General features: G+C 42.6%; 1 protein-coding gene across 17 annotated transcripts in view; it reads right to left on the bottom strand.

The window, feature by feature from the left end:
* The window catches only part of CLIP1 (CAP-Gly domain containing linker protein 1), a 118,434-nt gene that overhangs the window by 89,485 nt on the left and 11,748 nt on the right, over positions 1 to 17,201 (bottom strand). The window contains exon 1 of one of the 17 annotated variants that reach the window (XM_027577352.1): positions 15,268 to 15,329. The exons of 15 other annotated variants lie outside the window; for them this stretch is intronic. The gene's annotated coding sequence lies outside the window, so the exon portion shown is untranslated. Of the gene's footprint in view, positions 1 to 9,236; positions 9,291 to 15,267; positions 15,330 to 17,201 lie in introns of those variants that run through there. One more of the 17 variants, XM_027577353.1, reaches the window with a different exon arrangement.

Below are 17,201 nucleotides of genomic sequence, written 5' to 3'. Positions count from 1 at the left end.
GTTTGGGTCTCCAACAGTGACCAAAGGGAATGGTGTCTTTTGGTATTTCTCTCACTATAAATACACGAAGTTATATTTTATAAACCATTATCTCTACATTTTTTATGATTCTAGAGTCCCATCTCTGAGTAAATGGATTTTAAAAAATGAGTTTCTGAACCTACAGAGTGGAGGGTAAGCTCATCAAGGTAGGAGTGACAGAACTATGCCATTCTGCCAACTCTGACTCTCAATACTGTAATTCCGTGGTTCTCAGAGTGAGGTCCATGCACTCCTAGGGCACCCCCGAGACCCTTTCAGGGAAACAGAACTATCTGCACAGTATTACTAAGGCATTTTTTGCCTTTTCCACCTCCATGATGTTTCCACTGATGGTGCAAAAGCACTGGTGGGCATTGACTGCAGGCACCGTGCCAGGGCAATGAGAACACACAGCACGGTCTTCTCTGTATGCTCTCACACATACCTGCAGGAGCGGGAGAAGCCACTTTCACATAAAAATGTAAAGCACTTGGTGTAGCAAAAAAAAGGAATCATTTTATTACATTTCAACCCTTAAATACGTGACTTTTTAAAAAAGATTTTATTTATTTATTTGACAGAGAGAGATACTGAATGGGAGGGAGAGGGGAAGAGAATGTGAAGCAGACTCCACACTGAGCGCAGAGCCCAATGTGGGGCTTGGTCTCACAACCCTGAGCCTGAGCCAAAACTGAGAGCTGGACGCTTAACCGACTGAGCCACCCAGGCGCGCCTCAAATATGTACCTTTCTAAAATTCTGCAACAAAAGAGGAAGCACACATGAAGTACGTCTGCCGTGTACCACTGCACCGTGTCTCAAAGAAAAATGTGTGCAAAGGAGGTGCAGGCTCAATTAGCCACTTTTTTCATAGAATGTCAATGTTACTTGAAAAAATGACTGGTAAACTATGGTTACTGAGGCATGGGTATCTGGCAGACATTTTCTTGAAAATGAACTATGTGACCTGGTCACTTCAAGGCAAACAACTCTTTGTTGACAATGAGAGATTTTAAGCATTCAAGGGAAACTTCGAATTTTGGGAAACCTATCCTCCACTGTGAGCTTGACAGTTTCCCAATACTGAAGACTTTTCTGATGAGATCAACTGTATTAACAAATGTAATTTTTGTAATACATTTGTATTAACAAACGTAATCATATAATGAAATGTGTCAATATATGGAAATGTGCCTCTCCCTGAATCAGTATTTTTTTAACCTACAACACATAATGTTACAAAAACATCAAAGCACAAAGTAGACCAATGGATTTTTATGTAACAATAAAAGTTCATTCATACAGTTTCAGATGCCACTTTTATGAAACTTCAACCTATCAAATTTTGGGAGTAGTATCAAAGAAGAAAATCCATAATTATCTAAAAATGCTCTTAAAATACTTTTTTCCTCTCTTCGTCATCTATGTGCGGCCAATTTTCTTCATGCACATCAACGGAAACAACCTCTCACTACAGGTCAAATGCAGAAGCAGCTGTCTTCTATTAGAGACAGATTTGCAAAAATGTAAAAACAATGTCACCTTCTCATTAAAGTTTTTATTTTAGAGAAAGTTATTTATTAAAATTTATGTAATGTGTAACAGGTTTATTATAATTTCTGATGAACTGATATTTTCAGCTTTAATTTCTAATATGGTAAACATCAATGGATAAAACCTAAATAAAGAAAAGCTCAATCTTTAAGAAGGTAAAAGGGTCCTGTGGAAAAAGCGCGAGAACTGCTGCTATATTCACTTATGCTTTACATTTAGAGTTGCAAAGGTTGAAAACCCCCATTCCCTAAGGGCTTCCAGAAGCATGCGCTTCTGCTTCAGATATTTACAGATGAGGATGCCAAGTTAGCAAACAGAGCATTTACTACTGTATTACCACTGGCATGCACTTGCCAGGGGCTGAGTGATACAACTGAACTTACAATTTGTGGGAAGACGAGAAGTATGTACATAAAGCAAAAAGAACACAATTATGCATTAACCTCGGGGTATTTCTATATGTAAACCAGGCATTTCTCTAAGGCGGTTATCAGATGGACTGTATTCTAAATCAGTGGTTCTAAAAATGTGCAGCGGTATCAACGTCACCTGGGAACTTGTTAGAAATGCAAGTTTTCGGGGGCCCTGCCCAGACTTACTGAAACTAACCCTGGGGGTGGGCCCAGATTTTAAGCCCGTCTGAGAACCACTCACTGCTGAACAGCTGGTAAAAAAAAGTCCCCTGAGGTTCATTTTCTCAATTACACGCACATGAACCATCCAGGTGTCCGATTCTTCAAATACCAGGACAGACAGAGGCCCCGGCACTTCAGTCCCCACCGCTGTTGTTTCTGGCAGTTTGCTCAGCCTTGATGCCCTTTCCAAGTCTAGCGATGGCCATCTGCTAAAACCTTACTCAAGGGCAAACTCAGGCATTCATCTGCCCCACAAAGCCTTCTCCAATGCTCACCAGTGAAATTGTGCCCATCCTGCAATTTCCCACAGCAGAGTCTGGGCCGCTTCCCGGCACCCAGCACACTGAGCTGCGTGTGTAGTCCATGCGATCCACCAGGCTGTAAGCGCCTTTTAGTCGTTGTTACAGTCCCCAGAGTACTTTAACAACAATCCTCATTAAATAATATGAATGAGGAAAATAGCCTCAATTGTTTAAATGACTCTACAAACCAGGTCGGGTGTATCAGTATTTTATTTTATAAGATTTTATTTATTTGACACAGAGAGAGAAAGCACAAGTAGGCAGAGCGGTAGGCAGAGAGAGAGGGAGAAGCAGGCTCTCCACCAAGCAGGGAGCCGGACGCCGGGCTCGATCCCAAGACCTGGGGATCACGACCTGAGCCGAAGGCAGCCACCCAACCGACTGAGCCACCCAGGTGCCCCGGGTGTATCAGTATTTTCAAAAGTTATACTTGTCGGGTGGCACCTGACTGGCTCAGTTGGAAGAGCACACGACTCTTGATCTCAGGGTGGTGAGTTCCAGCCCCACAGTCGGTGGGGAGATTAAATAAACAAACTTTAAAAAGTTATACCTGGTGCTTGCTATAGGTGACAGAAAAATACATGTCCTAGGCGTAAGCTCAAAGAATTTATAATGCAGTTGGGAAGAAAGGACTCACATATATATGAAAATAACTAAGAATACAATATAATTTATGAGAAATACCAAACCATGTGATGATCCTGGAAGTGTTTTCAGAAGATGGAAGGGGAGAGCGGATTAAGGCAGAAAGAAAAGGCTCCATAGCAAGGCAAGATTTCTGCAGGCGCTCAAAGGAAAGTAACACCGTTGTGCGGGTGTTGGCAGTCAGGATTTTTAAAAAGGCAGACAGGTAGGACTCCAGAGGAGGAGGAGGAGGAGGAGGAAAGGTATAAAGCCTGTAAGACAATGAGAAGCCTGGTTTGACAAACGTCAGAAGATTCTTGCAAGAAATCAAGTTAGACAAGAGTCTTAGAGTTCAATCTAAGAAATTTACTATGATCAGCTTTTACTTGCCTCTCACCTCAAGTGAAAAGCCTCCTTTACTTCAAGATTCTAGGAGTAGGAAATGAAAGATGGCTAGAGTTTCCTGTTAAAGCCTGAATTTATGTCAGTTGTTCATCTCAGTTATCTTAACCTGGCTACCACGGTCAAGCAAAGATTTAAACCAAGGGTTGGCAGGCTTTTTCTAGTGGCATGCCAATTCTTCGCCCATTCCAACCGTGGGTCCAAGTAACAGACAGGGGTTGCCAGGGCAGGTCTTAAATTTCAGGGAAGAGAAGCCATGAGCATCTGAAGTCAGTGATCAAAATGGAAATACAAAGGAAGGTTCTCACCTCAGATTCTTCAGATAACACCTTAGCAAGGATAAATGTGGAGAGGCTATAAAGATTAGATACCACCAAACACAAATGACAAATTCCGGTCTTCTCTACTACTCTGCACGTGGGGCGGCAGAGACCAGATGTTCCTCCACCTACTCTGCCTTGAGAAGGTGAACAATTACAAAGGGAAACCTCACTAACCCAGAGTCAGGAGACCAGAAGGGGGAGCTCTCAAGCAGTACCAGTCAAGAATCGTCAAGGACAGACCCCAAAAGAACTGTCAGCAGGGAAGAATCATCAATTACAGGAGAAGATAAACACTGCATGTCCTCCAAGAAATCGACTACCCCACCCAGCTAATGAGAAACAGTCATGACCCTGAACTCTTGCTTTTCTCCAATGGATTTTCCTCAAAAACCACTCTTCCCAATTTCTTTCTCCATAAAGTAACGTGCTTCTCCTTATTTTGTTCGACTAGCCTATGCTTTTTGCTATGGCTTGCTTGTCCTGAATTGCAATTATCTGCTATTCCCAAATAAACTCATTTTTTGCTGGTAAAATAACTTTTAAGATTTTTATAATATCTTACCATCAACTGCTCACACCAGTCTGTAAAGTCATACTAAAAGCTAAATATTCTAGGTCTGCACTATCCAGTATGGTAGTCACCAGCCACATGTGCTGCTTAAAGCTGAAATTCTTTTAAAATGAAATAAAGGGGCACCTGGGTGGCTCGGTCGGTTAAGCATCTGCCTTCAGCTTGGGTCATGATCCTAGGGTCCTGGGATCAAGCCCCACGTCGGGCTCTCTGCTCAGCGAGGAGCCTGCTTCTCCCTCTCCCTCTACCTGCCGCACCCCCTGCTTGTGCTCTCTGTCAAATAAATAAATAAAATCTTAAAAAAATAATAATAAAATGAAATAAAAATTCAGGGGCACCTGGGTGGCTCAGTTGGTTGAGCATCCCACCCTTTGTTTCAGCTCAGGTCATGATCTCATGGGTTGTGAGATCATTCCCCACATCAGGCTCTGACCTCAGTTGGGAGTCCACTTGGGATTCTCTTTCCCTCTCCCTCTGCCCCTCCCCGGTTTCATGTGCACACACATGTATGCACGCGGTCTCTCTCTAAAAATAATTCTTTAAAATGAAATAAAAATTCAGCTCATGAGTCACAACAGCCATTACAATGCTCAATAACCACATTGCAACATATAGAACAATTTCTACCATCAAAGAAAGTTCTATTGGACAGCACTGTTCTAGAACCTCCTCCATCCAGGGAGGGCCTACTTGGCAAATGTAATCTCCTGAGGAAATTTTAAGATTATTTGAATTATACTGCTTTGGTCGAAATATTTTTGATTCCTCTTTTAGAAATAACTTCAGAGATAGTTTATAAGTTGTACTTTATTGGCAACCCAATGTGGTAGTGGCCATCCCAAACTCTCAAAGCACTTCATTGGACTTGGCTCTAAAACACTACTGGCTGTTTCCAAAATGTGAATTAAAAAAAAAAGTTAAAATATGATGTACAACTACTCAGCATATAAAAAAATGTATCCAAGGCACATACATAATCCTAAGAGTGCTAAGAATTACTAATGGCTCTATCACTGTAATAGATGAACAACACTTCCCTAGATGACAAAACCTAAGTTCAGGTGTATTTTTTTCCATTTATTTTTTAAAAAGTCACATTATTTTATCATCTCAATTTCCAAACTATAATATTGCAACACAGACTACACACTAACCCCAAGAATCCTATATTTACATCACTGACTGATGCCATAGTTCTAATATCTTTTGAAGCCAAGAACCATTTGTTGTTGTTTTGGGGGTTTTTGGAGGGGGCGGGGGGGGAAGGAGACAGAGAATTTCAAACAGGCTCCATGCCTAGCGCAGAGCCCAATGAGGGGCTCGATCTCACGACCCTGAGATCATGACCTGAGCCAAAATCAAGAGTCAGAAGCTTGGGGCGCCTGGGTGGCTCAGTCGTTAAGTGTCTGCCTTCGGCTCAGGTCATGATCCCAGGGTCCTGGGATCGAGCCCCACATCGGGCTCCTTGCTCCGTGGGAAGCCTGCTTCTCCCTCTCCCCTTGCTTGTGTTCCCTCTCTCACTGTGTTCTCCCTGTCAAAAAATAAAATCTTAAAAAAAAAAAAAAGTCAGAAGCTTAACCAACTGAGCCACCCAGGCGCCCCAAGCCAAGAACCATTTGTAAAATGTTTATCTCTAGAACTCACTTCTGAACAGTCAAAAATAGCTACTATTTTGCTTGTACATTCTCAAATGGGATGTGCAAGGAGGGAGATTTCCTTCCAAGCACCAACTCCATTATCAGACAGAAGGACTCCAGGATATATAAGTGGCTCAGCTGCACAGTCCCTTCTGGTTCTCTTCTCAGTACAAGGTTTACATTTCACCTGACAGGAAGCTTTGTTGCTAAACATCAACACTAGAGGAACAGGGGTTTTGGTTTTGGTTTTGGTTTTTCCCTGCGTAACTTACCAGTTTATTTTGAGACAAAAAAAGCCAGGCCTCAAATAAGCAAAAATTTTGAAGTAGATTAATATCCTGGTTTGTGATTTAACTTTGAGATCTGACCAAATAAATTTTAAAAGGGCAAGGTATTCATTTCACGGAAGCAAATAACCTTAGAAGACCTATCTTCTTTGGTATTTCCCAAAAAGAGTGTGCTTTACATTTCTTGAGAATGTCAGCTTTACTCCAAGTTAGGATTCCAGAAAGTACAACTATTCTCCTCCACCCAACAAAAAATGCGTCCTACCCCCAGGGAAGTCAAGATTTGGTACACATTTGTTGAGTGTGTTAGATACTGGCAAAGACCAGCATCTGGGGAGGTTTCAAGTGATTAGGCTAATGCCAGTACATAGTGCACCCAAAGGCTTATCAGCTAGTATTTCTAAGAATTCAAGCACCCCACTTTCAGATAGAACTTCTCTCACTACACAGTATTTTAACAGGAAATTACATAGATATCAGCCTTCTGTTCTAAACAGATTTTCAGGGGTTGGGGATATAGTTCAAGACTACATCCTTCTCAAAACAGAGAACATTCGCTTACTGCAGTTACTCCTTTTAATAAACAATCTACGCTTCATAAAGAATATTGAAAACAACCAGATAAGAAAAAAAATTTGCCTTTAGGGAAAAAAAACCAATGGATTATTACCAAGACCTGGGAGGAAGGAAAAATAAAAATAAAAACATGACTCTAGTAATGAATCCCAAGGCTGGAAATGGAGCCAGAGCCACCTAACACTATGCAAAGCACAATGAGCAAGCGCTATTTCAGCTGCCCCAGCAAACTACCAAACTGTCATTTTAAGATGCCTCTCGGATGACTTACCCTCTGCTATGATCAGCTACTATTCAGACCCCATCTGGATAACCCTTTCATGAAAGAAATCTTGCAAAGGGAATGGGAATTCAAAAACCAAAGATTTTGGGGCGCCTGGATGGCTCAGTCGTTAAGCGTCTGCGTTCAGCTCAGGTCATGATCCCAGGGTCCTGGGATGGAGCCCCGCATCGGGCTCCCTGCTCAGCAGGAGGCCTGCTTCTCCCTCTCCCACTCCCCCTGCTTGTGTTCCCTCTCTCGCTGTGTCTCTCTCTGTCAAATAAAAAAAAAAAAGTTTAAAAAAAAACACCAAAGATTCTATTCTCCCTGCATAAGAATATATGCCAAAACATAGAAACGTAGAAATGAAAACTGATCTAAAGCAGTTAGTCCCCGTAGCTAAAATTCACTTCAAATTTGCAGCTTCAAATTTAAATTTCTACAACTTATGTGTACAGGACAGCTCACATCTAAGAAGCTGTCTTAAAGACATCCCAGTTAAAGACACACATCTGAAAGGGAACACACCTAGTGGACCCATGAAGGGCTTGTAGTCTCAGAGAAAGTGAGTGTTCTAATAGGTCTTACATGTTTAAGAAAACAGGGACATGTGGCTGTTACAGAGGGAAACACTTGGGACAACACTTTAAAAAGAGAAGTCTACTTCAAAAAATGAGATGTTGAATCTCTCTAATACTGACATGCTTTGTGAGGGAAAAGCAGTAACAAAACAAAAAAAAGTTTTCTGGCCACCTAATAATCTCTCAACTCACAAAATCAAATATAGAAGAGACCAATATAACTACTTAAATAAAAGATGGGAGGGGATAATTAATCAAGTGCTTGCACCCAGTATATAAGGACACAGGGTTTTTCAAGTTTTTGTTTAATGAAAGACAATCCTTGGGGCACTGGGTGGCACAGTCAGCTGAGCGTCCAACTCTTGGTTTTGGCTTGGGTTGTGATCTTGGGGTAGTGGGGTCAAGCTCCACGTTGGGCTCTGTGCTCAGCACAAAGTCTGCTTGGGACCCTCCTGCCTCTGCCCCTCCCCACCATGCTCTCTCATAAATAAATCTTTAAAAAAATAAAAACAGGGTGCCTGGGTGGCTCAGATGGTTAAGCGTCTGCCTTCGGCTCAGGTCATGATCCCAGGGTCCTGGGATCGAGTCCCGCATCAGGCTCCCTGCTCCTTGGGAGCCTGCTTCTCCCTCTGCCTCTCTCTCTCTCTCTCTCTCTGTCTCTCATGAATAAATAAATAAAAAGTTTTAAAAATAAAAAAATAATAAAAAAATAAAAACTGAGGTGCCTGGGGGGCTCAGTCAGTTGGGCCTCCGACTCTTGTTATCAGCTAGGCCATGATCTCAGTGTTGTGGGATCGAGCCCAGTGTCAGGGTCTGCACTCAGCACAGAGTCTGTTTCTCCCTCGCCTCTCTCTCTCTCATATAAATGGGTAAATAGAATCTTTGAAAATAAAAATTAAAAAAATACGGGAGGACAATCCTTGAGGAAATTCTATGTATTAACCATGAGAGACTAGGTTTCTGAACCTTTGTGTGAACCAATGCTTTTTCTTCCAACTCTGGCTAAAACAGGTACAAAGAGCAAAGCAATTATTCAAAAACAAATGATAACTTCTGAACTGTGATGCATCTGCACTTAGGGCTCTGGGTCATAAATAATTTATACTAATTCTGATAACCATGTATGATCATTTCAAACTGTTAGTTGCCCTGATGCTGAAGATATTCTTTCAAAGAACAAAAATGTCAGATTTGCAGGAAACAGGAAAATTGATAGCCAGTTACATAGCAAACAAAGCCAACGATTAACCACATACCCATTCACACAGTAAAATACCGCTCTACTAGTTTTCTGTTTTTTAAATTTCCTGCCAGAGGATATTTTAAAATAATGATTTTCTTACCATTATACAATCTTCAGTAAAATACAGAGAGCCTAACATTAATGTCTGTGTTTTTTTTTTTTTAATCTACAGAAGTTGCACAAAAGTCAAACACAATTTACCAATATGAGACAAACTGGTACCTCATGGTGGCTGTAGAATCGGGCCAGGTCTCAGCTCATATCTGCCAAAAGCTGCACAATTTGAGCAACCCTGCCTATGAGGTCATGATGATGACATCACAAAGAAGAGTTCTGATGTGGGTCGACCTCTAGGACGCAACCTCACCACTTAAGAAAAACCAGGGATGCTGGGTGGCTCCATCGGTTAAGCATCTGACTCGATCTGAGCTCAGGTCTTGAACTCAGGGTCATGAGTTCAAGCCTTGGGCTCACATTGGGCTCCATGATGGGCATGGAGCTTACTTAACAACAACAAAACCCAGAAGGTTCTATATCCCTGAATCTGGAGCTGATGACTCAAGAAATGCACCTTCTCCCAAAGGGTCTCCCATCTAAGACGAGCCACATCTTTCTCCACTGCTGACCAGAATAAGCAATGCAGGTAAGCAGAGAAAAGCACATCTACCTAAGTCCTCACCTCACCACGAGAAACATATTTTTATGTATTTCAAGCTGGCAAGTTTTCATTCTGGCTCAGTTTCAAACACCTTTTATTAGTATTCTCTCCTGAAAAATTAAACAATATTTAAGAATTCTGAAAACCAGGGGCGCCTGGGTGGCTCAGTCGTTAAGCGTCTGCCTTCGGCTCGGGTCATGATCCCAGGGTCCTGGGATCGAGCCCCGCATCGGGCTCCCTGCTCGGCGGAAAGCCTGCTTCTCCCTCTCCCACTCCCCCTGCTTCTGTTCCCTCTCTCACTGTGTCTCTCTCTGTCAAATAAATGAATAAAATCTTAAAAAAAAAAAAAATTTTGAAAACTGAGTAGGAAGCAAATTGTAAACCTAAAATGTTACCTCTGCCTTGACAATCTAACTTCGCCAGTCCCAGTATTTATTCTATTTACTAAGAGGAGTGAGGATTAAGATGTGTAACCTAGAAGTTAATTCTGAAAATGCCAAAAGCATAAAGCCTCACCACAGCTCTGTAATAGTGTATTCTTGCTAAGAAAGGGCAAAATTTCCAGACTATTGGTAACTGTTATAGCTTCCCCCTCTTAGGAGTTTTGGAGTTCACAAGCCAGCACAGAGTAAGAATTAGTTAAAATTTACTGTTATGTCTAAGCAGTTAAAAATGCTTGAATTGGAAGGAAATGTAACAAAGGATTATTAATAATTATCTCCAGGTGATGGGATTAGTGGTAGTTTTTAGATCTTCTCTGTTTTCTTGAGTTTAAATTTTAATGAACAGATATCATTTCTTGAGCAGGAAAAAAAATGATTTTTTAAGACACAGTAAAACGGGGCGCCTGGGTGGCTCAGTCGGTTAAGTGGCTGCCTTCGTCTCGGGTCATGATCCTGGGGTCCTGGGATCGAGCCCCACGTCCGGCTCCCTGCTCAGCGGAGAGCCTGCTTCTCCCTCTCCCTCTGCCTGCCACTCAGTTTACTTGCGCGCGCGCTCTCTCTCTCTGTCAAATAAATAAAATCTTAAAAAAAAACCAAACACTTTTTTTTTTGAAAATGGTTTCAACCACAAAGAAAACCCTCTACTGTGCTGCTTTCCACGCAGGAACATAAATGCAGCACACAAGGGCAGCACGAGAGGTGGATATGCACACGCAGGGGCTCGGTGTTTACCCAGCCCATTTCCCGGTCTTCCTGGAGTCCCAGAACGCATTTCCCAGCTCCCTTGCGGCTCAGTGTGGTCACGTGACTGAGTTGTAGCCAATGGGATGCGAGGAGCCTGCAGGCAGTGGGCCACGCCCAGGCCTACCCCCTAAAATCTTCGCTGTGTGGTCCCCCATCCTGGCGGGCCCTTCCATTGACTGGACAGAGACCAACCGGGCAACCGCAAAAGCATGGCTTGAGGATGGTGGTGTCATAACACGGAAGAAGACTGGATCCCTTTATCACTTCTCCCTGGTCCACCATCAGTAAAAACCCACCCTGGACTTTTCCATAACTGAAAATAAACTTCTGTTTGAGTCACCAAAATCAGTGGGGTCTGTTAGAGCAGCTAGCTCTTCTTACCTAATACGGTGACAAAGATTAAAAACTTCCCTTAGAGGGGCACCTGGCGGGCTCAGTCAGTAGAGCATCCAACTCGATCTCTGGGTTGTGGGTTCAAGCCCCACAATGGGGGCAGAGATTACTTTTAAAAAAATAAAATATTAAAAAAAAAAAAAGGAAAACTGGGGTGTCTGAGTGGCTCAGTCGTTAAGCATCTGCCTTCTGCTCAGGTCATGCATGATCTCAGGGTCCTGGGATCAAGCCCCGCATCGGGCTCCCTGCTCAGCAGGAAGCCTGCTTCTCCCTCTCCCACTCCCCCTGCTTGTGTTCCCTCTCTCACTCTGTCTCTGTCAAATAAATAAAATCTTTAAAAAATAATAAAAATTAAAAAGTATGCTTAGAGCTTTACAATCTCCTCTAAGTCAACTGAAGAAATTTTTAAGATAAGTACTTGAGATGGAAATACTTCATACCACAAAAAGCATAACTATATCAATAATAAATAAAAGTATTATATTTTCTTAAAAGTACTATACTTCCCTGGGTGGTGCAGTCAGTTGAGTGTCCAACTCTTGGTTTCTGCTCAGGTCATGATCTCAGGGTGGTGATATCAGGGTCCTGAGATCAAGCCCAGTGTGGGGCTCCCCGCTCAGCATAGAATCAGCTTGGGTTTCTCTCTCCCTCTCCCTCTCCCGCCTACAAGCATGCACTCTCTCTAAAATAAATAATTTTTTTTTTTTTTTTAAGGGCAAAAAGACGTTTAACTGGCAAGGGCAACACAGGTGTAAAAAACATACAAGTCTAATTACAGCACACTAAAACTTACGTGAGCTAAGACTGATGGGTTGAGAACTGTTCAGTTAGGTGATGGCAGTATTCTACTTCTGTGCACGTTTGAAATACTCCATAATGTAAAGTTTTTATTATAGGAAGTGTTTTAGTAAAATCTAAACCTCGCCTCTCCCTCATAACCTAAAAAAAGCTTAAGCAATTTACAGAAACAAGAGATTCCTCAAAACAAGCAGTTCCCAAAAATAAGCACAGTATAAATCATGTTCAAACAAAAGGAATTATGTTCTTCATAACTCCCCTGATTTTTTTAAGGTTTTGTTTACTCATTTTTGTTTTGCTGTTTTTATTTACTGTTATTAAAAAAGTTAAGGCTTAAAAAAAAAGTACGAAAAGAAGGCTAGACTAGGAAATGAACACCTGGATTCTGTCCCAGCTAGATGACCTTGAATTAGCATTTAACTCCTTCCCAGACCTTGGTATCCTCAGTTCTAACTAGAGGTTACTAAGTCAGATCCATTTCCAACACCATTCTTTTGTGGTTTGACTGTTTTGGATTTCAAATCCAAACTCCCTAAGCAAAAGGGCAAGGATCCAAAGTGAAAGAAAAGCCACTGTGGCTCTAACTTTGCCAAAGTAAGAGTACTCTGCCATGTGTGAAGAGAGAAGACTCGTCTGATAAGATCAGCTCCTAGCAAGCTCAGCATCTCCTGGCACCCTCTAGCAGAGCATTGTATCTTCCCAGGCAAATCACATCCCCACCCTACACCTGGTTCCCTCATGGTCCACTTCTCCCCATGAGCAAAACAAAAATCCTCCACTATTTACTAACTCTGGAAATTCTGTTGTGAGGCAAAGGAGAGTTTGAAGAATCTGAGAATCTGCAATGAAGTTCATCTGCCAGGAGAGGGCATTTGGCACTGAGCCTCTGGAAGCCGGCTGCAGGCTATGTGGTAGAGAGGCATCTGGAGACCCAGGTCTCAACTCTGCCCAGTGGGGGACCAGACAGGTTACGCGACTCACCTACAGACAGCCACACTCTGAGACTTCTGAGCCCCCTTCTAATTCTAAAATGATCAAAGTTCACTAACTTAATAACAGAAGAGAAGGTAAAGAAGTTCCAAGGGTAATGGAAAGTCTAGTTTGAGAGGCGTGTTTCTGAAGCTCATTTTCAAGTCAAGCTTGAGAGAAAAATTCAAAGGCTGTGTTCTAGTATCATACTGCGGAGTTTGGGAGGTTCATTCACAGCTTAATCCCGTCCCCCGGAGTCATGGTTATGTAAGTATCTGTTGTATGCTGTGTCACTTGCTGTCCCCCACCCCCAACATGGGAGACGCAGTGTAACCTGAGCCGGTCTGCTTCAGCCACTGAAAACACTTACACAACACGCTGGTAGCTTTCCAAATTGACTCATGTTTCCACTAAAGAAAGGCAAATTATTCGATTTTTCCCCTTTTTGGTTTCATTCACATTCATATCTACATACAGAAAAGAATGGAAAAGACAAAACTGAAGAGCATTTACATATTTTCTTCAACTTTTGAGTAAAACAAGGAAGGTCAAGTATTCCAACTTCACCCGAGACCACCAAAACCCAACCAATAAGCTGATGGGCCTGCCTGAGGCCAATTTAACACATCTCCTTTTCTGGCCAAGCTGAGCTTACACTCTTGGGATGAGAAGTGCAGAGTTGCACCTCGCCTCCCGAGGATGGGCTGTTTTTTATTTTTATTTTTTAAAGATTTTACTTATTTATTTGACAGACAGAGACACAGCGAGAGAGGGAACACAAGCAGGGGGAGTGGGAGAGGGAGAAGCCAGCTTCCCACGGAGCAGGGAGCCCCATGCGGGGCTCGATCTCAGGACCCTGGGATCATGACCCGAGCCGAAGGCAGACGCTTAAGGACTGAGCCACCCAGGCGCCCGAGGATGGGATGTTTATACAGCAAAGCCCTTACTGCTCCACACTGCACATTCCCCTGCCTAAGGGCTTCCGGGACATTCTGTAAAAGGATATAGGCAGAGCATCCCCTCCTCATGGGGTCCTTCCAGAGGCCTCTCCCTGCCCTAGCTCTTCCTTCTCTGCACTTCACTAGCCACTGTGCGGTCTTCTATTACTGAATGATGAATCACACTCCTGTCTTGTTTGCTTAGCACACGATGACTAAGTTCCTCATGGTCAGGGGTAAGTTTTGTCTTTGCATCCAAAAGGACCAAAAGTATTTGGTACACAGTAAGAGTTCAAAAAAGTTCTGAACTGACTCAACATCAAAACAAGAACCCATAAAATGATGCAATACTGCAATTTTCAAACTAAAGCACCAAGTAACTCTATCTTACTATCTCTAAGCCTTTGACGAAGATGACAGCAATATGGAGTTTCCCAACCCAAGGGCTTCTTTTTAAAGTAGGTCAATGACGCTATGGGCAAACTGTTCAATTACTACCTCTAGTGAATGGTATGTAAGAGCTATAAGTCTCAAGTTAGATCATTATCTTTGTTGACACCAGCATACTTTCTAGAATAGCCCTGTCTGATGAAAATATAATGTGAGACAAATCCATAATTTTGCATTTTCTAGTAACCATGTTTAGAAAACTAAAAACAGCTGAATTAACAATTTACTTAACCGAATATATCCAAAATATTACTTCAAAATGTAATCAATATTAAAATTATTAATAGGCTGGGGCACCTGGGTGGCTCAGTCAGTTGAGCATCTTGCCTTGGGCTGGGGTCCTGATACCAGAGTCCTGGGATCGAGTCCTGCATCAGACGCCCTGTTTGGCGGAGAGTCTGCTTCTCCCTTTCCCTCTGCCCTTCCCCCCTGCTTGTGCTCACTCTCTCTCTCTCAAATAAATAAATACTCTTAAAAAAATTAATAGGCTGTATCACATTTTTTTTCCCTACTAGGGCTTTGAAACCCATTGTGTTTTTTATATTTATAGCACAGCTCCACTAGGACTTACCACATTTCAAGTGCTCAATAGCCATAAGGGGCTACTGTACTGGACAGTACAGGTCTAGAATATATGTTTAAGGCAGAATATAAATGAAGTGGCCTTCCTCTTGGCATCAGTAATAAAGTTGCCAGTTGCCCCAAATCCCCCTGGGTATACAACATTCGTCTTTCCAACTTCATTAACACATGTATGTGAGGAAAAGGAAAAATGTAAAATCCTGAATCTAAAACTGTGAATAATCATTAAGATAAAAAAAGGGGGGAAAGCATTTATAACAAGAGGATCTTTAAAATACCTATTTGAGGGGTGCCTGGGTGGCTCAGTCGTTAAGCGTCTGCCTTCGGCTCAGGTCATGATCCTGGGGTCCTGGGATTGAGCCCCGCATCGGGCTCCCTGCTCAGTGGGAAGCTTCTCCTTCTCCCACTCCCCCTGCTTGTGTTCCCTCCCTCGCTGTCTCTCTCTGTCAAATAAATAAATAAAATGTTAAAAAAATTCTCTATCCCCCTCTCCCTCTGCCCATCCCCCAGCTTGAGTGTGTGCGTGCAAGTGTGCTCTCCCTCTAAAAAAATAAAAATTAAAATAAAAAAATAAAATACCTATTTGACAGGGGACACATAATATATAAAGATGACCTGCTTGTAGCACAAGGCACTGGCCAGTAAAACTGATAGCTCAGCACTAAGAGTTTGAAAATAGACCCACACAAAACTCAAAGGGAAGTACAGAGATTGCGTTACGGGTGAAAATTTAATAAATGTGTCTCAAGGTACACGAGGGGAACCAGAAAGTTAGTGACTGGCAGATTTAAGGCCAACATAGCAGGAGCAGCGTTTCAAGTACAAAGTGGGGAGAGAGAGCATTATTCTACTGAAGCAGCAGCGTGCTTAGCTTCTGCAGCCTTTCTGACTGTAAGAAACCAAGGAATGGAGTGATAAGAACATGTGGAAAGAAAGGCTCAGGGACTGGAGGGAAAAAAGCTGCAGGACCGTCAGAGATGCTAAGGGTTAACTGCTGTTAGTTATTTGCTTCTTACTAATCCGGTATTTTTGTCCCCTAAACTTTAGTAAATTGTCTTTGACTTTGAAACAGGCTAGTGGCTATAATTTAAAATGTAAGACCCAGGGAAGAAAAGGCATTGTCCCACATTTTAACTTTGGAGAAACTTGTCAGCCTTCTTAATGAAGACACAGAATCCTGGTTGAGGGATGGAGAGCATCTCCTCCAGAGTGGAGTATCTGGCAAGCACCTGGGGTCAGTCGGTGTGAACTGATGATGAGTGACATGAAGCCGCCTAAGGCCATGGCTGGTTCAGCTTCCCAGAAGCTAGCCCCTTGAGCAGAGAGAAAACGTGTGAGAGGTTACCAAACACAGTCCAGGGCACGGGCCACAGATCCACTGCTTCAAATTAGTGCCAGAACAAGGGAGGTAAACTAGAGAAGAGCAAGCAGGGGTCTGGGGCCATTTGGTTTCAGCAGCAACTAAGTGATTGGCTTAAAGGGTAACAGGATAAAATCTTAAACCTGAGCAGTCAGTCTATGAAGGCTGGTGCCTGTGACACAGGGAAATTCCAAACTGCCTCTCTGTTTCTTCATCCCACCATCTCCAGCAGAGGATTAAAAGACTCAGGAATAATGACAAGATCAGCCAGGGGAAAAGGCCATGCAGCCCTGTCAGAAATAAACATACACGAGAAGAGGACGATTTTCCAAAGTGGACAGAGGAGAAAGAGAATCCACCTTCCTGAGGGCTGACTCTGTCTTTCCAAGGCATATGCCTAAAGGGGTGGAGCAATGTCTCAAATTTGTTCAGGAGGCCAGAGCATCTGAAAATAGTGGTGTTCTTAACAGAATATCATGAAATATTGAGATACAGTATAAAAAATGTTTAATATAGGGGTGCCTTGGTGGCTCAGTCGGTTAAACATCTGCCTACCACTCAGGTAGTGATCCCTGGAATCAGGGCCCGCATGGAGCTGCCTGCTCAGCAGTGAGTCTGCTTCTCTTCCTCTTCCCCTCCCCCTCCTGCTTGTGCTCTTTCCCTCTCACTCTCTCAAATAAAATCTTTAAAAAAATGTTTAACATACAGTAGCAGAGCCTAAGACGTAGAACAAAATACACGATACATGATATAACTTTTTAAACAAGCCAGAGTCAAACAGCTTTAAAGTTAACACAAAAATTAAAAACAAAGTGCACATCTCTAGCAAGAATAGAGTACAAAAGATAAAAG

Source organism: Zalophus californianus, chromosome 14 (genome assembly GCF_009762305.2).
Source record: "Zalophus californianus isolate mZalCal1 chromosome 14, mZalCal1.pri.v2, whole genome shotgun sequence".
Lineage (NCBI taxonomy): Eukaryota > Metazoa > Chordata > Mammalia > Carnivora > Otariidae > Zalophus > Zalophus californianus.
Note: the sequence above shows the minus strand (reverse complement) of the source record. Positions and strands in the feature narration are given on the sequence as shown.